Source organism: Thalassophryne amazonica, chromosome 2 (assembly GCF_902500255.1).
Source record: "Thalassophryne amazonica chromosome 2, fThaAma1.1, whole genome shotgun sequence".
Lineage (NCBI taxonomy): Eukaryota > Metazoa > Chordata > Actinopteri > Batrachoidiformes > Batrachoididae > Thalassophryne > Thalassophryne amazonica.
In genome coordinates, this window is record NC_047104.1 from 52,016,912 (window position 1) to 52,043,441 (window position 26,530).

Below are 26,530 nucleotides of genomic sequence, written 5' to 3' on the forward strand. Positions count from 1 at the left end.
GCAGGAGGTCGGGGTTCGACTGAACTGCCCACTTTAAGCGAGCTGTGAGCTTTTCATCCACGGTTTTTTGCAGCTGCTCGACTCGTCCTCACCTCTTAAAGGGCGGTGATCAGCACACCTGCACCGAGCTTTACGAAGACATTTTTATACTTTTTTCCTCCTTTATTTAGAATTCTGAGCTGCTCTGTATCGTCTCGTTAAAAACAGCTGATCCTCCGCGACGCGTCAACAACTAAAACTATTTTCCACTCAAATGCACCTAAACTCTCTTTCTGAGGACCACATGATGTAAAAACGCAAATAAAACTTTCTTACCTGTAAATCTGGTCATGTTTTCTGCATAAATAAATGTTATCCATTCTTTGTGCTCAAACGCCAAAGCAGGGGTGAATCTAGATGGAATGGGGGCGTGGGGGAGGGATGTGCCCCCCCCCCACAACAGCCCTAGATTAAAGGTCCAGTTTTGAAGCCGTTTTTTACTACAACTACTAATATTGCTTAAAATAATAATAATTTCGACAAGTAAAATGTTTAGAGAGAATTTAAATGTTAGAAAAATGTTAGAATTTAATAGTTACATTTATAAACAATGTAGGTTTGAAATTGCAAGTTTTACTGTTACAGTCAACAGTTAAATATGAGGTCAAGAAAGAGGTCTTTATTTTACTTTTTATAAAACAAGTATTTATTTTCATTGAAGTCAAGAAAGGGTGACTATAAAGTGAGTTGGCAAAACAGGTATTGTCATGTTGACGTGGGTTGTTGTCGGCAGCTGGGGAAAGTAACTAAAAAGTAACTAGTAATCTAACTTAGTTACTTTTACAATTGAGTAATCAGTAAAGTAACTAAGTTACTTTTTCAAGGAGTAATCAGTAATCAGTAATTGGATTACTTTTTCAAAGTAACTGTGGCAACACTGTTGATGGATGACAACACCTTTTTGATATAAAAAATTTGTAACTTGTTCCAATGTTTGAAGTTCTTCAGGTGGTGCATTCTTCCCATTGGCTCCACTAGAATCCACTACCCTTGCATAAGACTGATGTTTTGTTTCTAAACCAGATATTATAACATCGTCTTTTCTAGAGTATTGTTCAAGTTCATCCACACATTGTTCAAGCTTCTTAATAATCTTGTCCTTCTCTTTAACAAGATTTTTGAGCTCTTTAATCTCCTCTGTCAACTTGTCTAGATTAGACATGTCTTTTGATATACAGTTTAATGAGGTCTTTATCTCCTCTATGTCTTCCTCAAGTTTATCTGTTTTCTTAGGTGGTGCCATGTTGACTATTGTGGTTTAGTACTGGCCACTATTAATTGTGAAACAATTCTCACTTATAGTCTCCACCACCACAGGTCTGGTCGCCACACACCAAACCCGCCCCGATGTTAACCTCGGATATAGCCGCCACCAGCCTCAGTCGTAGCCGCCGTTAGCCTCGGATGTAGCCGCCACTAGCCTCAGATGTAGCCGCCACAAACCTCAGATGTAGCCGCCGTTAGCCTCAGATGTAGACGCCGCCAGCCTCGGATGTAGCCATCGCCAGCCTCGGATGTAGCCGCCACCAGCCTCGGTTGTAGCGGCCGTTAGCCTCGGATGTAGCCGCCGCTAGCCTCGGATGTAGCCACCGCTAACCTCGGTTGTCGCAACCATTAGCCTCGGATGTAGCCACCGCTAGCCTCAGATGTAGCCGCCGCTAACCTTGGTTGTAGCGGCCGTTAGCCTCGGATGTAGCCGCCACAAACCTCAGATGTAGCCGCCGGTAGCCTCAGATGTAGACGCCGCCAGCCTCGGATGTAGCCATCGCCAGCCTCGGATGTAGCCACCACCAGCCGGTTGTAGCGGCCGTTAGCCTCGGATGTAGCCGCCGCTAGCCTCGAATGTAGCCACCGCTAACCTCGGTTGTCGCAACCGTTAGCCTCGGATGTAGCCACCGCTAGCCTCAGATGTAGCCGCCGCTAACCTTGGTTGTAGCGGCCGTTAGCCTCGGATGTAGCCGCCGCCAGCCTCAGATGTAGCCGCCGCAAGCCTCGGATGTAGCCGCCGGTAGCCTCGGATGTAGCCGCCGCCGACCTTGGATGTAGCAGCCGCTAACCTCGGTTGTAGCGCCCATTAGCCTTGGATGTAGCCGAAGTTAGCCTCTGTCAGCTCCTCTTTTGCCTCTCCGCCTGGGCACCGGGTCCGCCACACCCTTTACCCATTTACGACACCGTCAGGTGAAGAACAGCAGAGGTTCGGGCCTCGGTCGAGAGGAATTTTCGAGCCGCGTCTTTGAGCATCGTGTGGAGAAACATGGCAGATGGTGACACGTGCCTGGCAGTGATGTGGCAGACTGCAGCGCTGAAATAATCACTCACTTCTCTTTTCTTTTTCTTTCACCTATTTTGACTTAAATACAATTAAAACAATGGAAATCCGCTTACTTGTCATTGGCTGGGGGACTAACCAGGGATGGACTGACAGGATAAGTTATGAACTCTCATCTGCATCACACCACAGTCTCAATGGAGAAGTACCAGCCTGTGTTGGATTTAAAATAACATTGAGTATCTTTAACCAAAATGTTTGATGTGGAGTACTTTAAAGCAAAAATGATACATTTGTAAATCTAAAGTATATTCAGCAGCTTTCGTTCTGCTGCATGTTTCCATATTGATGTTCTTGGGTCTTCAAGGTTTTCTGTGATAGATCAGTTTGTCAAAAGTAGTTTAAAAATACATTCGACTTACCATTGGCTTCCATCAGCAGTTGATGGTGTCTTGTGGCGGCCTTGCTTTTTAGTGCCAATGAACTGTCCTGACACGGAATCCGCTTTATTCAGCACCCTATCATTAATCTATGCGAGCATCAGCATCTCGTAGGACAACAGGGACGACAGCACATCAGCCAGCCGCATTCTGTCCCATTTGTCCATCGTTCACATGGCCTCCGCCCTATCATTCAGCCTCATATCTATAATTCATGAATGTCCTCTGACTGGGCTCTGGTGCTGCTGCCAGCCCCTTTTAAGGAGTGCAGAGGGGTAAACTGTGCAGTGTCAATATCTTGTGATGCTCAGAATTGCAATGGGTTGGTTCAGTCTTCATCCATCACATAGGCGAGGCGAGGCCTGCCATGATATTAACAAAATATTATTAAAGCGTTGAACCTCCTGCACCCATAAATTAGGAGCAAATCACCAGTGATGCCATATTGTGGGGAGAATGAATGGGCCGCTGTAGCCGTGCAGTAATTACACACTTAAAGCGGAAGCGTGGCCAAGCATTCTGCTAGGGAGCGGAGGATGTGCGGAGGAAAACAGATAAATAGCAGAGAAGGACTTGCACTTGATTTTTTCCACACTGGCTCATTTGTCGATGCAGAAGAAGCTAAGATGAATTGGATTTGAATTTTTAGTCTGGATGTTGAGATGCCCTCAGGCCATGTAGTACAGCACATGACTGTGGGCATTTCCGGATTTTGTAATATCTTACTTCAGGACTTTGCTAAATTAAATAAAATCTTGTCTTTATGGGTTAATGATTTCATACATAAATATAAATATCAGACACTCACTGGGTCAGGCCAACCTGGAAAGAGAACCATTAGTGGGGATGGAGAAACCAAACATCTGTTGTTAAATACAAGCAGGCTGCCCTGTGACATGTTTGCAGTCTTGTCCTCTTCAGATGTTTGGCCTACAGTGATCCACTTCAAACACTTGGCCTGTGTTACACTCTCGCTCTCTTTCTCTCTTTCACACACACACACACACACACACACACACACACACACACACACACACACACACACACACACACACACACACACACACACACACACACACACACACACACACACACACACACACACTCTCTCTCTCTCATTCACTGTCTTCCCATCTCAGCTGATGCCCTCGTCTCCTTGACTCCTTCATTCCTCTCTCCATCTGTGCACTGTAAAAATGAAAAAAGATAACACTGAAAATTAGAGACAAAATACTTCAGTACATTTTTCAGTTTTGAGCCCATCTTGAGTTTTTTGAGTATGTTCCAATGAGTTACTTTTCTTCTTTAAACAAAGTTGGAAGTTCGTTACACTAACTGAGATTTCTGCATTTCAAAAATTGTTGCATATACTCATCAAAGTAAGTTATGAATTAAAACATTTATTGTAGTTAAATTTTCTCCAAAACGTCAAGGGCATGACACAGTTGGCAGTCACTGATTAATTTTTTCAATGTTTCTCTGTGTTTTCTAGTTTTACTGCTACAATGCTGCATTAAATGGAATTGATGATGTTGTGTGTTGGGGGGGGGTTGGCTGGACATTTGGGTGTTCTTTTCTTTACTTTGCTCTCCAGGTGGTATGCAAACTGATTTATTGTCTGTGGAGAAGGTGCTGGCAGAAGAGTCCTTCACCCTCATCAACGTGATGTGCAGCACCTGTGGATGGTGCTCACGTGCAACCTTAAAGACTTTCAGCTGAAGCAGATAATGAGATGGCGTTCTGCATTTAAGCCATGTGTGATTCAAGCAGAATTGCCGGGAACTCGACCTTGTGATGTTCGTTTGTGAGACGCTGAGGACCGCGCCTGGGTTTGACACATCGTGCCTGTGAAGGAGGATGGGTGAGGGACACATGCTGTCAGCACACATCAGAGGTGGTTTGATTGTCTGAATAATTGTTAACAGTAACTTGGTATTTTGTTATGCAGTATATGTGAATATTGATGAGAATTGTGCAGCTTGCTTCTCACTGCCGTGGCGTGCGGACTGATGATCCTCCACCTGTTGTGAGAAGCTGCTCATTTACATAAAGCTTAAATTCAGACCTGAATGTGTTGCTGACAGTGTGTGCCTTTGAAGGATATTAGTTGTAGCTGCTGACTTACCTCACCTTTTCTATCCTTCGCAGAGTCGGTTTGTCGTGTCCACCTGGGGGGTGTTTGGCGGTGAACGTGGGTCCAGAAGCGCCGGGCTTCGATCCTTTGGGGCGCTGGAGAGCGCGCCGTCCTTCACTCCGCCAGACAGACGCATTTTACGTTTGTACACTTTGTATTGCACAGAAGGGGGAAAATAAATTGTTTTGTTATTGGAACCGCTTTCTGGTTGTTTTGGCGCTGGGTTCCGTCAGACGCAGGTCCACTCCTCAACCCGCGTCGACACATAACAGATGAGTTGTATAAAAAAATGTTTATTTTTTCAAAAATAAAATAAATCAATTAAAACATACAGGACCCTGTATTTGACCATCATGGTGAAAAAAGAGCTGACCCAGAAGGCGAGACTCTCAGTTTACGACTCATTTTACATTTCTGTCCTCAACTGTGGTCATGAACTTTAGAATCAGAATCACAATCGCCAAGAAGCCACAAGAATACAAGGAATCTGCCTTTGGTTTGAGCTGCACTCTTTCTGTATGGCATATATAAATATACACTGAATAATTCACAGTAAAAATGGACAAATAAAATGTGCAGGTAAAATAAAATGTGCAATAATAAAATAATGTGTGAAACAGACAGACTGAAGTTTTACATGAGGTATATGAAGTAATGAGTTTTTTGGCAGGCTAAATTGTTCATCTCTGATCTGTGGAAAGAAACTGCTCCTGTGTCTGGTTGTTTTAACATACAGAGCTCTGTAACAATGACCCGAGGGGAGGAGTTTAAACAGTGTGTGTCCAGGGTGTGAGGGCTGTGCAGAGGTGTTACTAGCTCGCTTCCTGGTCCTGGACCAGTATAAGTCCTGGATGGAGCGCAGGCTGGCTCTAATGATTTTTTTTTTTTTTTTTTCTGCAGACCTGAGCAGTTTCTGGGGCAGGCTGAACTTCCTGAGATGTCTGAGGAAGTACATCCTCTGCTGTGGCTTTTTCCTGATGGAGTCTATGTGAGGGGTCCACTTCAGATCTTGGGAGATGGTGGATCCCAGGAACTGGAAAGTGTCCACAGAAGGAACAATATCATGGATATAGGTGGTGGAAATGAAATTGGTCCATCTGGTATCTGGGGTTAGACTCAGGGAAAGGGGAGGAAGTAAAAATATTTGAGAAGGACTCAGTAGAGTTGCTGCTTCTTCACATCATAAGGAGCCAGTTGAGGTGGTTTGGGCAGCTGGTGAAAATGCCCCCAGTTATCTCTCTAGGGAGATCTTCTAGGCACGTCCAACTGGGGAAGACCCAGGACATACTGAAAGGATTGTATTTCCCAGATGGCTTAGGAATGCCTCAGGATCACAGAGGAAAAGGACTTGGCTGAGGATAGGGACATGTTGGTTGAGCTAGTTGCTCCACTACCACAGTGACCCTGACCTGGGCAGAAAATGAATGAATGAATAAATGAGCAGCTTGGATTGAAGGTAGTGGGTTTTTTTTTTTTTTTTGCCCCTGCTCAACAAAGTTGGGGGACATTTTGTTTTCATACTGTCTGGGTGCCCATCTGTAAACTTTTCATTTCTGCACAATAACTAAATAACACCTCGTCTGATTGAATCCATTTCTTGGTGGTATATTGGGGAGGCAGGAAGAAGGTTTCTTTTGAAAACAGGCACTGTCTGTTATCCAGTATGACCACTACAGATGCCATCTTCATTTTTACTTCCATGCAGTAACCAAACAACTCATCTTCTGATTGAAACTATTTATTAGTGGTGAACTGGAGGAGGCTAGAAGAAGGTTCCTTTCACAAATGCCCAATATGGCCACTATGGTCACCATCTTGATTTTTGTTTCCAAGAACACCTCGTCTGATTGAAACCACCTCTTGATGGTGTATTTGGGAAGGCTACAATAAATATCCTTTTGAAAATTACAATTATAATAATTTGGTTGATCTTGTTTTTTCTTAATGCATTGCAGAGCTGTTAAATTGCCAAGGATATACATCGGTTTGACTTTATATACTTGCAGTGCCCTCTGTGCAAGTGTGATATCTCAGAAAATCCAGGTATAGCATGAGGCTGTACCGGGAGATACTCAAAATTAAGTGACTCAGGTCGGGATCGAGATCAACGGAACTTGCTCATAATATTGTTAATTATTAATACTTGAAATTCCAACTCAAAGAATGACAACACCAGTTTGTGGCTCACTTTAATACAAAGTAAGAGAAGCAACGCTGAAAACAGTAATTTCAAATTTTTGTTTTTACAGTATAGGTTGCATTCTCTCTTATTCTCTCTGTGTCACTGTCACCTCCTTCGTTTCCTCTACTGTATTTGTATCTTTGTGCTTGTGTGTGTGGTGACAATGTGATTTGATCCCCCATGCTGGATGCTCCACACCTGATGATCCCCATGTCAGGCAGATACTTAATCAGGTTAACTTCTAAGTCTTAAGAGGAGAGGACACTGTGCTTCATTTTCCGCTTTGAATTTAGTGCGACACGAGCTAAGCCGGCCTTAAAGCTGAACAATATGCCAATCAAACTAAGCCCTCAGGGGCAGTGCGGGTTCATCTTGTGTTTCTGGTATGTGATTAGAGACAAAGAAAGTATGAAAGTACACTCTATGACGGGGTATTGTCCATGATAAAAGGGACAAATAGGCGTATTCAGGAAGTACGGCAGTGTGCTGGGCGAGGCTGCTGAAGCAGCGGCAGCGATAATTGATGGGACATCTGCTGAACTGCAGGTGTTATTTCACTCCTCTCATGAGATTAACAGATGACTTCACCCTGTGACACCTCTCTGTTTTATAGCTACGCTGCACAACTACACCAAAGGTGCACAGAATATGAGGAAGTTTAACTGTGCTCTACGCGGCTGTGCACCAAGGAGGGGTGAACTGTTTTACTGCGCAAATCAATCTTAAAGTAAAGGACATGACTGCACTGATACATGGACCCCTGAACCAATCTAAACGCACTTTGAAAAAGTTGATGGCTTGACTTTAATGCAGTAAATCAGTTGTGTTAAGCTCTTACACTGTTACATCTGTCTTCAAACCCGTGTAAAAGATCAAAGGTCAGCATGAGGCTCTCCCGAGGTTAGTCACAGGAGCATTAACTTTGGGAGGAAAAAACAATAATGACCATGTTTGGGAGTGCGGGTGTCATAATGGAAAAAATGTACCAGTTTGTACTTTACATTCGGCTCACAGTTTAATTCTTTCATACTGGTTCAGCACAGGAAAGTTATGTGAAGCTGTTTATGTTATGCTAACAGCAGCTGGCTTCGTATTTATGCTGCACTTTCTATGATAGTGCAATGCATGGTGCTGCTCCCAGTGGTGAACAAAAGATGAGCAGAGACAGTGCTAACATGCTGCTGCACAGTAGTAAAAACCTAAAGAAGGTCCCTGATTTGTCATTAAATATGTATGTGAAGGTAAGCAAACCCACTTTTGGCTTATTCTAATTCATCATGGAAAATAAACAGATACACTAAACAAACAATTGTGTCAGCTTGCATCGTATCACATCAAATCATTCCGTAATAAAAAGTAGCGTTCCTGTAGCTCCATATCACATTGTTTTATAAAGTACAGACACACACCCCTACAGCTGATATATATACGTATAATCATATACTAGTCACTTAAAATAAGAAAAAAATCCCAGAGAACCCTCACATTTTCACAAGAGCTCATACAGATACTTTCACGAGTTAAATTACTTTGCGTGTCAATAGCATGAAGTCTTTTATTTTGAAAATCAAGCAGAAAGTGTTTATTTTCAGCTGATAAAATGTTTTCTAACAATTCGGTAATGGATCTGACTTGACATTCACACCACATCAAGCAAAGCTGGGTACGTCATGATGGTTGACAGATTTGACACATCATCATGAATCAACTCATGTGTTGTGCCCAGACAAAAGGCTTTAATGCTGTCATCATGACTTCAGAGGAAAGGCATCAGCAATACTTAGAACCCCAACATGGACACATTTGCCTAGAGATGAAGACGACATTTTTTTTTTTTCTTTTTTGCAAATACAGCTGGCAAGTGACTTAAAAGGGCCATAACACTGCTCTTGTAATTGTTGAAAGATAAGAGAACAGAGAAGAGGGAAAAATGCAACCAGGGTGAAGGCGGGGGCGTGCTGCCCCATTCTTCAAAGCATTATCAATTTTGCCATTAGTTCAATTTGAATTGATTTCCCTCCATCAAACATAAAAACAACAGATGCTTTCTTTGCTGTGTGTTTAAACCCCAAGCAGAAGAAGACAGAGGGGGGCAAAAGAAAGTAAGATAAAGACTGAAGGAAAGAGAGGCAGAATGGAGGAGTTCAGCATCTCTTTGATTGCTATCTTGGGGCTATACTGAGCAATTATGGGCTGGAACCTTTAAAGAAGCTGATTGCAGGCAGTTACAGACAGACAGACCTTGTTCCAGGTACCACTCAGCTGTCTGCTGACCATCCTGCCACCCGCTCTGCATCACAGTGAGACATTTCACCAGGAAGTGCTGCAGCTGAGCTGCTTCATGCATTCACATGAGGACTGGAGACAAACAGCCCTGCTGGACCTTATAGTGGCAGATTGACTGTCAAGTGGCATAAACAGACCAAAAGGATTGGTGCAGGAATGTTGACATAGTATGTTGCACAAATTTTAAAAGATGACATTTCTGGATCTTGCACTTGACCAACAAATCAACAAGGCTGATGCTTTCTTCAGGTCAGGTCTTGGAGTCTGCACTGGTGCCACACTGTTTCCACATCCACCACACTACACAATATCCTGGGACTTTAATGTCAATCACACAGGCAGACAGCCGGATGGTCTCCACCACTAAAAAGTAACTATCTATGGGACACACATAGATTGGGATTTTGGATCCCATCATTGATGAGAGCCGTCCAGAAATGCTGAATGCTCTTGGTGTGGAGGGACTGGCAAACTGAGGTGGCGGTTCGCATTTTCAAAAAAGGGGACCAGAGAGTGACAATTTCAGGGGCATCACACTACTCAGCCTCTCTGGTGAAGTCTGCTGCAGGGTGCTGGAGCAAAGTGTTCAGCCGGTAGTCAAACCTCAGATTGAAGAGGAACAATGCAGGTTCTGTCCTGGCTGTAAAACAACCAATCAGCTCTTTACTCTCACAAGGATCCTGGAGGGTGCCTGGGAGTATGCCCATCCAGTCTAAATGTGTTTTGTGGCCTTGGAGAAGGTGTATGATCGGGTTCCCCGGGAGACACTGCAGGAGGTGCTGCAGAAGTATGAAGTGAGGGGGTCCCTTCTTAGGGCCATCCAATCTCTGTACTCACAAAGCCAAAACTGTGTGTGGGTCCTCAGCAGTAAGTCTGACTCATTTCCGGTAGGGGATGGCCTCTGCCAGCACTGCACCTGGTCACCAATCCTATTTGTGATATTCATGATTAGGATATCGAGGCATAGTCAGGGAGAGGAGGGTCTTCATTTTGGTGGGCTCAGGGCCTCATAACTGCTTTTTGCAGATGATATGGTCCTGTTGGCTTCATTGGCTTGTGACCTCCAACACTCACTAGATCAGTTAGCAGCCGAGTGTGGCTCAGCTGGGATGAGGATCAGGACCTCTAATTCTGAGGCCATGGCATATCCAGCTGGGAGGAGAGCCTGGGAAAGACCCAGGACTATGTAAAGAGATTATATCTCCACACTGGCCTGGGAATGCCTCAGGATCCTCCAGTCAATAGTGGTAAATGTGTAAGTAAGTAAATAAGTAAAGTTTATTTATATAACACCTTTCCAGATAAAAATTACAAAGTGCTTCACATAACACACAAGCCAGCCTATACAAATGGGGCTTGAGATTCACTGTAAATATTTCTTCAGAGTCCACGAAGCGCAGGCACAACCAACAAGCCCAGGTTTGAAGACCTCAGAGGCCTGCTTGCCATATATGGGTGTAAAATTTCAATGATATAAGGTAGGCATCCGACCATATAGAGCTCTAAACGTCAGCACCACAATTTTAAATTGCATTCTGAAATGGATAGGGAGCCCGTGCAACATGGAAAGAATCTGTTTTACATATGACCTCTTTGATGACCCTGTAAGAAGCCTTGTAGCTGTGTTCTGGACTGTTTGTAAGTGGTCCAAAGAGCACTTGCTAAAAAACAGTGGTCAAGACATGATGAAACAAATGCATGAATGATCATCTCCAACTCAGCCCTAGACACAATGAAAGAAACAGATGTCACCAAAAAGAAACAAGATTGTGCAAGGGAATGATCGAACACAACACCTAAGTTCCTGACTGCTGAGCAAGCAAAAGGGGCTAGGGAGCCAAGGTTCTTAACCACAGTGGGGCCAAACTCATCAGGGGCACAAACAAGGACCACTGCCTTTTCTGTATTAAGGGATAAGTCACATGGCCTAATTAAGTGGACATAACACCCAATCTGCTGCACTCTGAGTATCCATTTGAATGTGTGTTAAACATGCACTCTTCAACCTTTACACCACTTTTTACATTTTGTTAATAGGCCTAGTATAACTTGACTTAGGAGTATTTTTTACACCATGCGTTTTCATGAATATTATTGTCATTTTTGCTGTGCATTTATGTACGCATACGCTACAAAAAGGATCCTTCTCTACTGTATCAGCGACAGCATTGGGAAGAATCATGACTACTTCTTTTTCACTGGTGGAAAAGACACAAGCTAATCAATCAGAAGTTACTAACCTCACGTGTGTTTGATCACAGCCCACCGACTCCATGTGGTTTTGTTTGCAGGTGCACACTTCACACAAACAGTTTCTTTTTTTCCTTCTCCACCCTCTGCCTGCAGCAACACAAATAAAAAAACAAAGCAAAACATGAATTTGTCTTTATCACTGGTGGAAAATAAACTACATAAGCCAATAGCAATGATCCCCAAGCCACGTAATTTGGTTGCTGAGTGAAGGAATATTGTGGGTGATTCGGTGTAGAGAGAAAAAAGCAGACAGTGATTAGAGTTTTGGTATTTGAGAGATTCGAGATATTTGGCTTGTTTGGAGTGTGTATTGTTTTGGTGGTGTATTTAGCGTGTGTGGTTAGTGTGGTGGTGGTGGGTTTTTTTTGTTTTGTTTTGTTTTGTAAAAATTAGGTGTCTTATGAATGTTGAGCAAGCATTCAGTTATTTTTTTGAATTGGGACAAGATGGAACAATCAGAGTCTGAACCAGACAGTGAGGATTCTGATGATGAAGGAAATGATCTCTCTTTTGTTCTGGATGAGCAATTAGAGCAGGTGGATCCACAGACGTGCACAAAGATCTGCACAGTGGATCGGATTGCGTGTTTTGTATAGCTTCCCCAGGATTCAGGCGCTACAGAGCTCTGCCCCAGTGCCAAGTCCTGGAACACAGCAGGATGCAGACACACACTGCTCCAGCAGTATGCAGGTTCCAGGCACGGAGAACACAGAGTTCAGGTATAGGACCACCCCACACCAACGTCCAAAGCACCATTTTTTATTTTTTGTTGTTGTTGTTGTTTGCTGGTTTTGGCCGCTAACACAGCCAGGACAGTCTGTACCAACAGTAATAAAAAATGCTACAAAAACAAAAAAAAATACACATGGATCTTGAGGTCGAATATCTGTATAATTTTGGGGGGGCTTCTGATGTGCATTGGACAATGGAATTGTTTTTCTGAGTGACACAAATATAATTTGTGTGGCTTCTTACTGCATGTAAATAGCCAAAAAAAAAAAAAAAAAAAAGAAAAACGCCTGAAGCATTTCATGCATTTTAATGTGAATTGTTGTATACTCATATAACTTTGTTTTTGCTACATTTTTACATATGTTTCTGAAATGTACAATTTATATTTGCATTCAAAGTTATAAAAATGGTTCGTTAAACATATTCCTGGTTTTCACAGCAAAAAAAAAAAAAAAAAAAAAAAAATTCTGATTCAAATTTTAGGTTTTGGGGTGAATTTAGGGTCACTGTTTTAATGCAGTATGTCAGAATGAAAGAAAGACTGTAAAGTCACACAGGTGAGGTTGTGCTGAAAAAAAAAATGACCCCAAACAAGGCCAGTCAACAGTTTTTTAAAGTAAATTATGAAGGCATAACCAAAAGTAGCCAAAAACACCCAATTATACCCAAGACGACAGAGGGTTAAAATATCATTTGAAACTCTGAGAAGGGCAGTTTCCATAGAGTGCAAGTGATGGAATTAGACTGGACTTTATCAAGAATATTATGTTTAGCTAAAACCTCATTAAGCTGTTTGGCCACCACTTTTTCTAAATCTTTGGAAATAAAAGGCAAATTTGAAATTGGTCTAAAATTTTGAAGGAGCAAAGGAAGGGTGGATAACTGCATGTTTGAAATATTGAGGGACACAGTCAGAAAGCAGTGATCTGTTTATTATCAATAAAGTAGTTGAGTCAATAGAATGGATGACCTTTTTAAATAAGGAGGTAGGGACAATATCAAGTGGGCAGAAGGAAGGTTTCATCCTATCAACCAAACCGGTGAGCTCTTTAGGTGATATAGGCGTAAAACTATCCAGAGCTGATGGCTGAGTAAAATATGGAACTGGAAAGATGTGGCCTGGGAAAGGGAAGTTTGAGGTCCCCTACTGGAGCTGTTGCCCCCGCGACCCGATCCCGGATAAGCAGTTGAAGATGTATGTATGTACAACCCCAATTCTAATGAAGTTGGGACATTGTGTGAAATGTAAATAAAAACAGTATACAATGATTTGCAAATCCTCTTCAACCTATATTCAATTGAATATACCACAAAGACAAGATATTTAATGTTCAAACTGATAAACTTTATTGTTTTTGTGCAAATATTTGCTCATTTTGAAATGGATGCCTGCAACACGTTTCAAAAAAGCTGGGATAGGGGCAACAAAAGAATGGGAAAGTTGATGAATGCGCAAAGAACACCTGTTTGGAACATTCCACAAGTGAACAGGTTAATTGGAAACAAGTGAGTGTCATGATTGGGTATAAAAAGGCTCAGCCATTCACAAGCAAAGATGGGGTGAGGATCACCACTTTGTGAACAACTGCATGAAAAAATAGTCCAACAGTTTAAGAACAATGTTTTTCTATGTTCAATTGCAAGGAATTTAGGGATTCCATCATCTACAGTCCATAATATAATCAGAAGAATGCCCGTGACCGTTGATCCCTCAGGCGGCACTGCATTAAAAACCAACATTGTGTAAAGGATTTTACTGCGTGGGCTCAGGAACACTTCAGAAAACCATTGTCAGTTAACACAGTTCACCGCTACATCTACAAGTGCAAATTAAAAGTCTACTAAAGTGAAAGCCATACATCAACAACATCCAGAAACGCCACTGCCTTCTCTGGGCCCAAGCTCATTTGAAATGGACAGACGCAAAGTGGAAAAGTGCGCTGTGGTCTGATGAGTCTACATTTCAAATTGTTTTTGGAAATCATGGACGACGTGTCCTCCGGACAAAAGAGGAAAAAGACCATCCAGATTGTTACCAGCGCAATGTTCAAAAGCCAGCATCTGTGATGTTATGGGGGTGTGTTAGTGCCAATGGCATGGGCAACTTACACATCTGTGATGGCACCATCAATGCTGAAAGGTACATCCAGGTTTTGGAGCAACACATGCTGCCATCCAAGCAATGTCTTTTCAGGGACATCCCTGCTTATTTCAGCAAGACAATGCCAAGCCACATTCTGCACGTGTTACAACAGCGTGACTTCGTAGTAAAAGAGTGTGGGTACTAGACTGGCCTGCCTGCAGTCCAGGCCTATCGCCCATTGAAAATGTGTGGCACATTATGAAGCGCAAAATACGACAACGGAGACCCCGGACTGTTGAACAACTGAAGTCATACATCAAGCAAGAATGGGAAAGAATTCTTGCTTGATGTAAGGGCCCTGTCCCACTGGGGAGAGGATCAATTGCGCATGAATTGAGTCCACAAATTACGGGCGTTCGTTGTCATCCACAACAAAAATGGCCAAAAATGACAAATGTCCCAGTATGAATTACGGATCTATTAAGAATATATAGCGAATATATAATGAACAATCACGGTTATATAACACATGTAGTGAGGAAACTGATCCGACACATTGAGATTATCACGGCAGTATTACGGGTGTATTATGAATGCATCACCCACCTGTTGCGTGTGCACAGCATCTGCATTGCGGTCATAAAATAAGCTCACTCAGGCCTTTTGACATCACTATTCACACCAACAATACAGGCTCTGGAGCATTTGCTGGACTTGGACAAGTTGCTCACAGAGTTAATGTTCATTTTGTCATGTGAGGGCTAACTGTTCATGAGTCTGGGGAGCAGGAGGGGGGAAGCCGCTTGGGATGTGAGACGGTGTTTTTTTTTTTTTTGAGAGTGTCACAGAAAACAGACTTCAGCGTGAGTTGTGGCTAAACAGCAACTCTTCCTTTTGTTGGAGTTAAATAAAAGTCCTGGAGGAGACACGATTGCCACAGCTACATCTTTGTGGATTTACACAGCTGGACTGGCACTGACTGGCAGGTATGTCGCTTTCTGCCACATATAGTACTTTGGGTTTACGTGACGTGTTTGTTATGCATTCACAGATTGTCCGCAAATCAGCTGCAAAGCAGATGTAATAAAACGCTTTATTCGTGGCCAATTTGTATGCATTCACTACAACATATTTTAGTTTGTGATGTGGACATGATAGGCACGATATATCTGTTTTACACACTGTCCCAGTCCGCTGCCAAGCTGCAAATCCCAGTCAGTTGTGGATATCAGCGGTTAACGGCAGATATACAGCGCATAGAGTGAGTATGTATTGTGTATGAATTGAGTATATATGGAGTATGTAAGGTGGATGTTATCCGCATCCAGATTTTTGAACAGCTCAAAAATCCTGGCTGCGGACATGCGTGCCTCTGCGGATGATCACGGGCGTGTTTGGATGATGGAGACTCATACAGGCATGTTACATGGATATTGTAGATGTTTGGCGAATATGGGCCAATTTTGTTCGCAATCCATACGCAAATCCTCCTAAATGCCAGTGGGACAGGGCCCTAAGCTTCAACAATTAGTGTCCTCAGTTCCAAAAAGCTTATTGAGTGTTGTTAGAAGGAAAGGTATAACACAGAGGTAAACATACCACTGTCCCAGCTTTTTTGAAACAAGTTGCAGGCATCCATTTAAAAAATGAGCAAATATTTGCACAAAAACAATGAAGTTTATCAGTTTGAACATTAAATAGCTTGTCTTTGTGGTGTATTCAACTGAATATAGGTTGAAGAGGATTTGCAAATCATTGTATTCTGTTTTTATTTACATTTTACACAACGTCCCAACTTCATTGGAATTGGGGTTTTGTATCTATGGATCCCATCATCCCGACCCCAGCTAGTGGAAAAACCCATGCATGTGGTCAGTACTTAAAGCAATGCTCCTGGTGGCTATACTTCATGTAAATGATCATTTCTAAAAGCATGATTTGTTCCTGTGGATAAAATATGAATTAATACCGATATGGGTGATGGAGTGCAGGGTACAAGATCAAACAAGATCACGCTGGACACAGTAGGCCACACGCACCAGTGTTGTTCTACTTTCCACTCTGCCGTTTCATCAGCCGGTGAGGTAAGGTGCTGGAGAGAAGAATAGTGATTGAAGGAAAGGGCAGAAAATTTGTTTCAAGTTTTACTCACTGCTCCAGGCCTGGCGCTCCCACTTCTGTTGATTTACGGCCCTTCTCGACACGACCACATCTGAGAGAGGAATAATTAGAAGGCTCTAAAACTGTGCAGTTTAAGGCCATTGTAATGAAATTTGTTGGCCTGTAGTTGTGTTTTCAGGGTGGAGTCGGGCATGAGACGGAGTCGGAGACAAAGAGGTCGTAGGTGAATGTGTAAGATTCCAAATAGTCACGATCATGTGTAAAATCCCAAATGCACAAATGCATGCACGACTCCAACTTACATACTCTGATCTGGCTGGCTGACGGGAGCTTTACAAGTTCATCTTATTCCAACTCCTTGTAATGAAGATTAAATATATCCCCTGTTAAATTACTGGCCACAAAGGAGTCTGGTTCGAAATTGGAGTTAGAGCTCACCTGGAGTTCTGCTTTCAGTCCTGGCTGCGGCACTCCAGACGGAAGTCTTCCAGGCCCAGTCAGGTCTCAGACCAGCTCCAGAGGAGAGCAGAGGAGTGCTGTGGGGCCAGGCGGAGGAGAGCTCCTGGCTGACCGAGCAAGCAGCCACTTTCCCTGGCTGAAAGGTCGAGCCGAGTGAAGTCAGAGTACCACCACACCGTTTTACTTTCTAGCCCTCTAACCCCATTTCCAGACTGAACTGGTTGCATTCATGTAAAACATTCTACCCCCACAGCGGCAGAGATTTGGCATTTCCACATGAGCTCTTGTCACTTAGAATTTCTGTCCTAGTCTGTGAAACCGTGTGCTCATGTTCGTATCAGCGCCTCAGTCTTCTGCACCGTGCATTTGTGCCAGATTTTTAAAGAAGAAAACAGATTAGACGTTTGCGTTGTGTTATGATTTAATGGGGAAATGCGTGAGGACAGATTAATACAGTTTGGACTGTGTTGTAGGATTTTTGTGGCCCAACCAGGAGAGAAAACAAACTCAGAGAGAAAACAATCAGAGCCGCTCACTCAGACATGATTTCATGTTTTATTTCATGCTCTCATTTCATGCAATATTGGGTAAAGCTCCCGCTAAATGCGATACTTGTTCTATATATGCTGTTGTAATAATGCATATCACTCCACTGGTGCTTTACATGATACTTTCTACAAAGTTGATCTCTTACAAAAAACAACTATTTTTACCACCTTTATTTTATTTTATTTTTTTTATCACCATCACATTCTGTGTATGTGATGATGTCATCACACAAAAACATCTTCTCCTTTAGCAGCAAAGTGGAACAGTGGACGGTAACAGTTCTGGGGACCAACTTCAGATGTAGAGACGTTGCCTCAATCAGGGACAGAGAAAGGAGCCGACCTAAAAATAAATAAATAAATAAAAACACACACATTTTTAATTGTGGGAGTAAACCGGAGTACCTTGAGGAAACCCACGCAGATGTGGAGACATGCAAACTCCACACACAAAGGGCAGGAAGCGATGCTGCGACCTTCTTGCTGTGAGGCACCAGTGCTAACCACTAATCCACTGTGCCACCCAAGAAAGCATTAGAGCTCATCTGCTGTTTTAACAAACAAAATGCTGGATGAATTAAATTTTTTTTGAAATCCTGAGTGTAATGTCCCCAGGATGTAATTATCCCCAGGATGTAAAATAATGTTTGGACATTTTAAGTTAAGCACATTTAGTGGGGTAGTGGTGTGTAAAATACCACTACAATTGTATGTTTATGATAATGTTTTATGATTGTTTGATATAGGATTAAAAATAAATCACATTTTAATGTCCAAGCTCAAATATTCTTTTTTCGGTTTTTGTTTGTTAAATCAGTGTCATTGTGGTAAGAATGGGTTCATAATCCTTTATAATCATTATGATCAGACAAATAATGTGGTATATTTTTCAATATGGTTGGAGCATTCTTCAGTGTTGATTTTGACAGTGGTCACCATGGCAACCATTATGAAAATTCATGATGGCTCAATATCCAGATTTTTCTGTAATATGTTTGGCTGCATCTGTGCCAAATGTAGTGCTTTTATCGCCAAATGCACAATTCTTATGAAAAAATAGTTATGGTCTCATATATTAACTATACTAACACAGCAGATGGTCAACCAACCTAGTCTGTTCTGCTTGAGGTTTCTTCCTTCAAAAACAGCAATAACAAAAATAACCTGTTTTTCCCTACTACTAGCTAGGGTCTAGACCTTACCCATGTACAACACCTTGAGCCATCACCAGCCTGACCTCTCACATACAAAAAAACCCTCTAATCTCTTCTGCTAATTTCATTAGCATTAAAAATAAAAATGGAATCACGAATGAGAGTGACAAAATCTGGAAGGTGCTGGCTGTGGTTGTTTCTCTATGACTTTTATTTTGTTAAATTACTTACCCTTTCTAACATGACTTTCTTAAATGACTGTGTTAGACGTCTCTTTGGAAGATAAGTGAGAAAACATTACAAAGAATGATGGCTATTATCATCCCCTTCGACAAACAACTATAATCTGGTCAATGCCATCAGCCCAGAAGCTATTTCTATTTATGTGAGCTTTTTTTGGGGGGGGGGGGCACAATCCTTGACCACAGCTTCAATAATATACCTCACCCATCTTCTGCAATCTCTGTGCAGACTTTTCCTATTCCAAACCCTCAATACAATGATGTACAGACGCATACACTTACAAAAACACTGAATAACTTTGAATAACCAAATCCTTTAATATGCATTCAACTCAGGTCATTGCCTCTTGACAATGAGTGAAAAGCACTGTTTTCTTCTTTAACATTTTTCAAGACACTCATTGGCAGGAGTGAGTCATTTTGCAGTGAATACAGCTAAAATTCTCACTTTTACTAATATGCATATTAGTCTGGAATCATGATCAACTGTTGTGTGAACGTCACAGTTGCCTATGATTATTATTTAGCGCAGTTTGATGACATAACATGTCAGACTTCTACAATATGAGGTTTCCAAAAACATGTGCATAACTTTAGCACAACTTTGGTGTTTTTGAAAAAGTCACAGCATGTCTATAACATTGTCATGGGCTCCACAGAAATGCAAGTGAATACCAAAGTACTATACTTGTGTTAATAAACAATAAAATCACCAAACTTGAACGGCCTGTTTGCCTGCATTCTCTGTCAAATAGGGATGGATTTCAGGAGGATAGCATCAGTAACAATGTGGATTCTCAACCTCCTTACTGACATCTTACCAAAGTTATGATGGCTGATTGTCATTATGTCACGTAAAACAGCTAACACAACATAACCTAACATAGTGGCTGGAGTGGCACGTTTGATAGCTTTAGTGCTGCCCAGACGATCAAACACACTGTGGTGTTGTGGATTCATTGTGTGCTCCGACTGCAGTAGGGAGGGGTGTTATTTAAAAAAATTTGGAAATCTATAAATGTTTGCATGGAATATGGAAATATACACGGAATAAACCATAGCAGGATAAATTTTGGGTCATTTGGTTCCAAAAACCCATATGGACGGAGCCAGTGAAGATATCGGGTTCAAAAATCGCCAAAAATATTGACGGAAATGTCATATCTTGAGAACTGCTGCACCTAGAGACTTGAAATTTGGCTTCAAATGTTGCTTGACCCCAAGTTTATGTTCAACTTCTATAGTAACAATAAGCCTATCTGGTGTTTTTTAAGAGTAATTGACAAAAAAACCTAATTTCAGTACATATGTTACAATCAATTGTAACAAACAAAATCTATGTAGTTTTTATTTCAGTAACATCATGTAAAGAATGACATGGCCACAATGAACTAATTCTAAGCAACAGAGTGGTTTTCTACATCAACAGCACATATATACGAAACACGTTACTTGAAATTTTCAAACGCTCCGTCCATATGGGTTTTTGGAACCAAATGACCCAAAATTTATCCTGCTATGGTTTTTTCCAAGTATATTTCCATATTCCATGCAAACATTTATAGATTTCCAAATTTTTTGAAATAACACCCCTCCCTAACTGCAGCAAAGTTGTTAGTTTCCTTCTAAAAATGAGCCCATGTTTAGAAACATCTTGATGTATCAGCGATGACCAAGTGAATCATAGATCCAGTTCCAGTGAAATATGTTCTCAATCCCCACTCAAATGTATGCTTAAAATAAATTTCACATAAACTCTTAAGCAGCACAATTTGTGTTACACTGGCCGGCCCTTCAGCTGGTGACAGTGTATTGAGCTATTGTGGTTGTACCAAAAGAAATCATGAGAGGAAACATTCACAGCAAAGTTAATCAACTACCTCGTGCCAAATCGCATTATCTACTTGTGTTGTGCCATTGCAAAGATCAAAAGAGCTGCAGCACATTCACAAAAAATGACCTCATCTGTGGTATGTGCGCTTTACTTACCCTTAACCACAGCAAGCAGAGACAAAGCTTTTGTCTCTGTGATAACACATAAACAAGTTTTAAAACTTCAGGTTAAGTAGATCAGTCAAGTGACCTCAACATCACCACCAGCAGTTTGAGCTATGCAGGCTGCCCTTTTCTAACGGCATCTTTCTTCTTATTTACTGATCCTGGGTCATGCATCATCTACTCTGAAGTTACTGTCACCTGCCCCCTTCCGCCACCATTGGAGGTGGCGGAAGGGGGCAGGTGTCATGAGCAGGGGGACATACAGGCGATCACTCACTGAGTGTACGTCAGACAGCGTCTACACTGCATCACATGTTCCTCTAAACAAGACTCCAGTCTGTTAGTGAAGCTTCAACCCTGCTCGTCTGTTTGTGGAGGGTGAGATAAGTAATGCACATTAGAATTACCTCAGTGGACTTTTAAGAAGAGTCTCAACACAGTGCAGCAGCGTAACACCTCACTGGACACTTGTGGATGCTTTTTCTTGAACCAGCCAGCCTTTTCCTTTTCACTTTCTAATCGGAGAAATGGTAGGATAAGGGTTTGACCAAGAGAACTGAAGACTCTTACTGGGGTGTAATCCTGTCCAAGTGGCACTGGATCTTTCTTTCCACTTGTTATCAATTCTTTGTGGGACTGCAGAGATTGAGGCCTAGTGCAGTGGATGTGACACAAAGGCCAGGGAAAGAAGTTATGATTAATACACACACACACACACACACACACACACACACACACACACACACACACACACACACACACACACACACACACACACACACACACACACACACACACACACACACACACACACACACAAAACCCTGCCCATCCTAAGAAAGTGTTATTATTTCTCAGAAAGTGGGAAAAAAGGTTGAATTGACTTCTTTATTCCCAACAAATATTTTAGGGCCCTATCTTGCAGCTGGAGCAAAGCACACGTATCATTGCTAATTTTCAACCACAGTTATAATTTTCACACCCAGTGCCCAATTTGTGTAAATCCCAGATGTACTTGTGCTCACCTGCACACTCTTGGGCATGTTAGTCTTAAAATGAGTAGGGGTGGAGCAGATGCATTGCTAACAGCGACTGTGCCATTGCAGAGTTTTAATATTTAAATGATGCACCATTCATATACCACTGACAAGGCTGTGTTAAAGATGCACATGCATACAGGGCCGCACATTAGTGCTCATATTTCTACTCATCAGTTGTCGAAATATAATAAATGGAGAAAAAAGTTACACACACAATATAAGTACAAACTAATGGGAAAAAACACAAAATTGTAATAATTCTGGTTTGTAATGTATATTTTCCTCGTGCTAACTGCCATGATCTTTTATTTATTCAAAAATAATTTCTCCAAACTTAAACAAAATGTACAAAATGCATTAGCAGGTAACACCTTATGACCAGAATGCAAAGTATGTTGATTTTCTCAAATGTAAATGTTTTTCTTGTTAATGATTTAGTACATTTTAACATGGGATGGCTTTGCAGAATGTCAGAAACATGAACACAATGCTGGTTTGTCATCTGGAAATCATTGAGAAACCCAGTGATCTATGACAAATGTCTATGTGTCTTATTAATAAACACAATGGAATCCAAAATCCACACACATTTTTTCTTCTTCTCTGCACATCTGTCTGCTCAAACATGGAAAAGTATGAGGGCCCACGTGCATGTTTCCTTTGAAAATGCATGGCTTATGTATTCATACCGATATATGTGTATATATCTTTTTTATTGAAGCCCGTTTGTATGACAGCAATGTCACTGGACCATCTGTGCACGCTCTGCATGACAGTGCCTGTCTTCCCGCCTCTCCAAACTGAAGCTGTCTGGTTAGACAGACAGTAAAGGGGTGGGAATGAGGTTGGAGTGGGGGGGGGGGGCGCAGTAGGAATGCAGCCCTGTGTATTGTTTGTAAAAATAAACCACCAGGACAAAGACATTTGAAGAGAATTTATACTGAACAGCTGCAAAAGCACGTTTCTGCGTGTGGACCACTGATACAACAGGACCACACCACAAGTCAGAGGTCTGACCAGCTCCTGGGACATGGAAATGAAGAAATAAAAAAAAAAAAGATATTTGACCGAGGACTGAACTGACACAGATTTCTAACCTTTTTTGAAAAAAGACATAACACATACAACATACAACACTGGAAGCCTTATCTGGGAGTAGTAATCCTGTAATACACAATTGTTAAAAATACATGTCAATCCAATATGATGCTACGTAGTGATAAAATAGACAAATGTTTCACTATGCACAGTTTCTCCCATCGCAGCCACAGAAGTCTATAATTGCTGTAAGTTGTCATGGGCCTGTTGGTGGCTTCCCTCACTTGTGCCCATCTTGGGGAGGTTAAGCGTTGGGCTTGAGACCAGAGGATCCTTGGTTCAAATCCCAGCCTGACCGGAAAAATCCTAAGGGCCCTTGGGCAAGGTTCTTAATCCCCTAGTTGCTCCCGGTGTGTAGCGGGTGCCTTCCATGGCAACAGCCTCACATCGGGGTGAATGTGAGGCACTGATCAATCAATCAATCAATTTTTTTATATAGCGCCAAATCACAACAAACAGTTGCCCCAAGGCGCTTTATATTGTAAGGCAAGGCCATACAATAATTATGTAAAACCCCAACGGTCAAAACGACCCCCTGTGAGCAAGCACTTGGCTACAGTGGGAAGGAAAAACTCCCTTTTAACAGGAAGAAACCTCCAGCAGAACCAGGCTCAGGGAGGGGCAGTCTTCTGCTGGGACTGGTTGGGGCTGAGGGAGAGAACCAGGAAAAAGACATGCTGTGGAGGGGAGCAGAGATCGATCACTAATGATTAAATGCAGAGTGGTGCATACAGAGCAAAAAGAGAAAGAAACAGTGCATCATGGGAACCCCCCAGCAGTCTACGTCTATAGCAGCATAACTAAGGGATGGTTCAGGATCACCTGATCCAGCCCTAACTATAAGCTTTAGCAAAAAGGAAAGTTTTAAGCCTAATCTTAAAAGTAGAGAGGGTGTCTGTCTCCCTGATCTGAATTGGGAGCTGGTTCCACAGGAGAGGAGCCTGAAAGCTGAAGGCACAAGTGTAAAGTGATTTGAGCGTCTGATGCAGATGGAAAAGTGCTATATAAATGCAGCCCATTTACCATTTATTTCCATAATTGTTCAGTTTTAGAGAACTGTCTGCTCCAGAAATAATTACCCTGCAGTACCATACTGTTTGTATTTCCTAATGATCAATGTAAGTAAAGTCCAACCCATATTCAGTGACTTGGAAATGTTCATGTATCCAGTACCTGACAATCTAAAGAAAACTGATGGTAAATATGAAGTTTTTTTTTTTCTGCTACTTTTTTAGTGATGCTGAGCTGAGGGAGGACTGATGAGTTGGTGGGATTGACTGAGGCGGGACAGCGGGCAGAGGCGCACTATGGAGCCGGGTTCAGGCCTCATCCCGCGAGCGAGGCAGGCAGCCGGGGTAATGGAGCTCAGTCTGAAATTCCTGTTCGGCTAACATTAGCTTAGCCTTTTAGCTGCAGAATCACAGTCGAGCTGAGTGAATGTTTGAACTTGTAAATGGTTCCTTTTTTTAACCAAATAAAGCTGCAGCGTCATTGTTCCTTCTGAGACCATAAAAAACTCAACTTTGAATAACTTTGTTCAGAGTTTTTTAAATTTATTTTTATTATTTCTAACTGTTTAGTGTTTCTTTATATTTTAAGATATCTTTTTTTATTTGTCCCACAATTAAGAATATGCAGATGCACTTCAAAAACTTCAAGTGATGAGCTGAACACCAAAAGCTGAAGTCCAGTCGGAAGAAAACATCTCTGCTCTTCAAAATGGGAGAAAAAGTGTCTTTAAAAACTCCACCAGAGGTTGAAACTGCAGAAGAAACTTTCATCTGGTTAAATGTCCTGAGAGTCCAGCAAACCAACACTTGCTTCTTAAAAAAGCAACTATTTTATTATTTTTAAAAAGCTGTTTCATTTTAGATTTTAACATTAAATGAATGGATCATTAAACATGTCCATGAAGTCCAAAGTTCAGTCAAAAGACATTTGCAGAGGTAGAAGAAGCCCTGCCCTGATTGTGCGTAATTTTAAAACATTCACAATCACTAGAATAGTCAAATTCATATTTTAGAGATTGCGCTGTCCTGATTGCAACATTCAAAGCAATCACATAGTCAACTAGGACGTAATGAAATGTTGAAATGACTAAATTAAAAAAGTATTTCTATCAGGAATAGTGGACAGAAATGTCTGGACACAATTGCAGGACTCAACAACGTAGCTTTGGTTCACAAAGACATTTACTGAAGGATTCAGTGGGGTCCGGTACATGGCAAGGCAGTCCAAAATAAGTAAACAGATCAAAAACATCAGGATTAAGGCATGGTCAATACAAACAGGCAGGTGGTCGAAACACAACATGGTAGCAGGACTAGGAGACATGAATACAAGGCTGGAAGCAAAGGCACAAGGCGCAATGATCTGGCGAAGGAGTAGTGCCACCAGTGGGACATAAATCCACCCAGGTGATGAGATGCAGATTAGAAACAGGTGTATGGAAAGATCCAGAAATGGGTGTGGCCAAAACCGAGTGCAGCGCCCACCACCAAGCACCAAGAGACACAGACAAGAGAGATAGGGACAGAAAAAGAGCAGGCAGGAAAAAACCCAGCACCGAGAAACCCATAAAAACCTAAAGCACAGGTACGAATCATGACAGGACCCCCCCTCTAAGGGCTGACCCCCGACGGCCCAGGGGAACCAGGGTGCTGAGCATGAAAGTCCGCAATAAGATCCGGGTCCAGAATGAAACCGGAGGGGATCCAGGACCGTTCTTCAGGCCCATACCCCTCTCAGTCCACCAGGTACTGCACCCCCCCTCCCATGCCGCCCAGACCCCAGGAGGCGCCGAACAGAGAAGACCGGCCCACCACCCTCAAACCGGGCGGGAGGCAGGGGAACAGCAGGAGGGCACAAAGGGCTAGTGTGGACAGGCTTCACATGGCTGACGTGGAAGGTGGGGTGCATCTTCATGGACCTGGGCAAAAGCAGATGGACCGAAACAGGGTTAATCACTTTAGCGATGGGGAATGGACCAACAAACCTGGGAGTGAGCTTCCTGGGGAGGCCACGAATGGACAGGTGGTGAGTGGAGAGCCAGACTTTCTGACCTGGGGTGTAGGCAGGTGCCGGAGACCTCTTCCTATCGGCTGCGGTCTTATAGGCCATAGACGAATGTTGCAGAACCCGACGAGCCCACTCCCAGGTTCGCCAGCAGCGAAGGATGAGGGACAAGGCAGAGGGCACCCGGGAGGTCAAGTCTGTGGGAGGAAACAAAGACGGCTGAAATCCATGTGACACATGAAATGGGGAGTAGCCTGTGGATGCAGATGGTAAGCAGTTATGCGCTAGCTCAATCCACACTAACTGTGAGGCCCAGGTGGCTGGATGCTGAGAAGCCAGGATACGCAGGCCCTTTTCCAACTCTTGATTAACTCTTTCAGTTTGGTTGTTGGCTTGTGGGTGGTGTCCCGAGGTTAGGCTGGAGGTGACCCCCAGCA

General features: G+C 42.5%; 1 long non-coding RNA gene across 1 annotated transcript; it reads left to right on the top strand.

Annotated features, from left to right (window-relative positions):
• The first annotated feature begins 2,559 nt into the window (after positions 1-2,559).
• Positions 2,560-18,604, top strand: LOC117502177. Its single transcript, XR_004558207.1, has 3 exons — positions 2,560-2,571; positions 12,943-12,951; positions 18,476-18,604. It is a non-coding gene; the product is annotated as an uncharacterized LOC117502177 (long non-coding RNA).
• Positions 18,605-26,530: the final 7,926 nt, after the last annotated feature.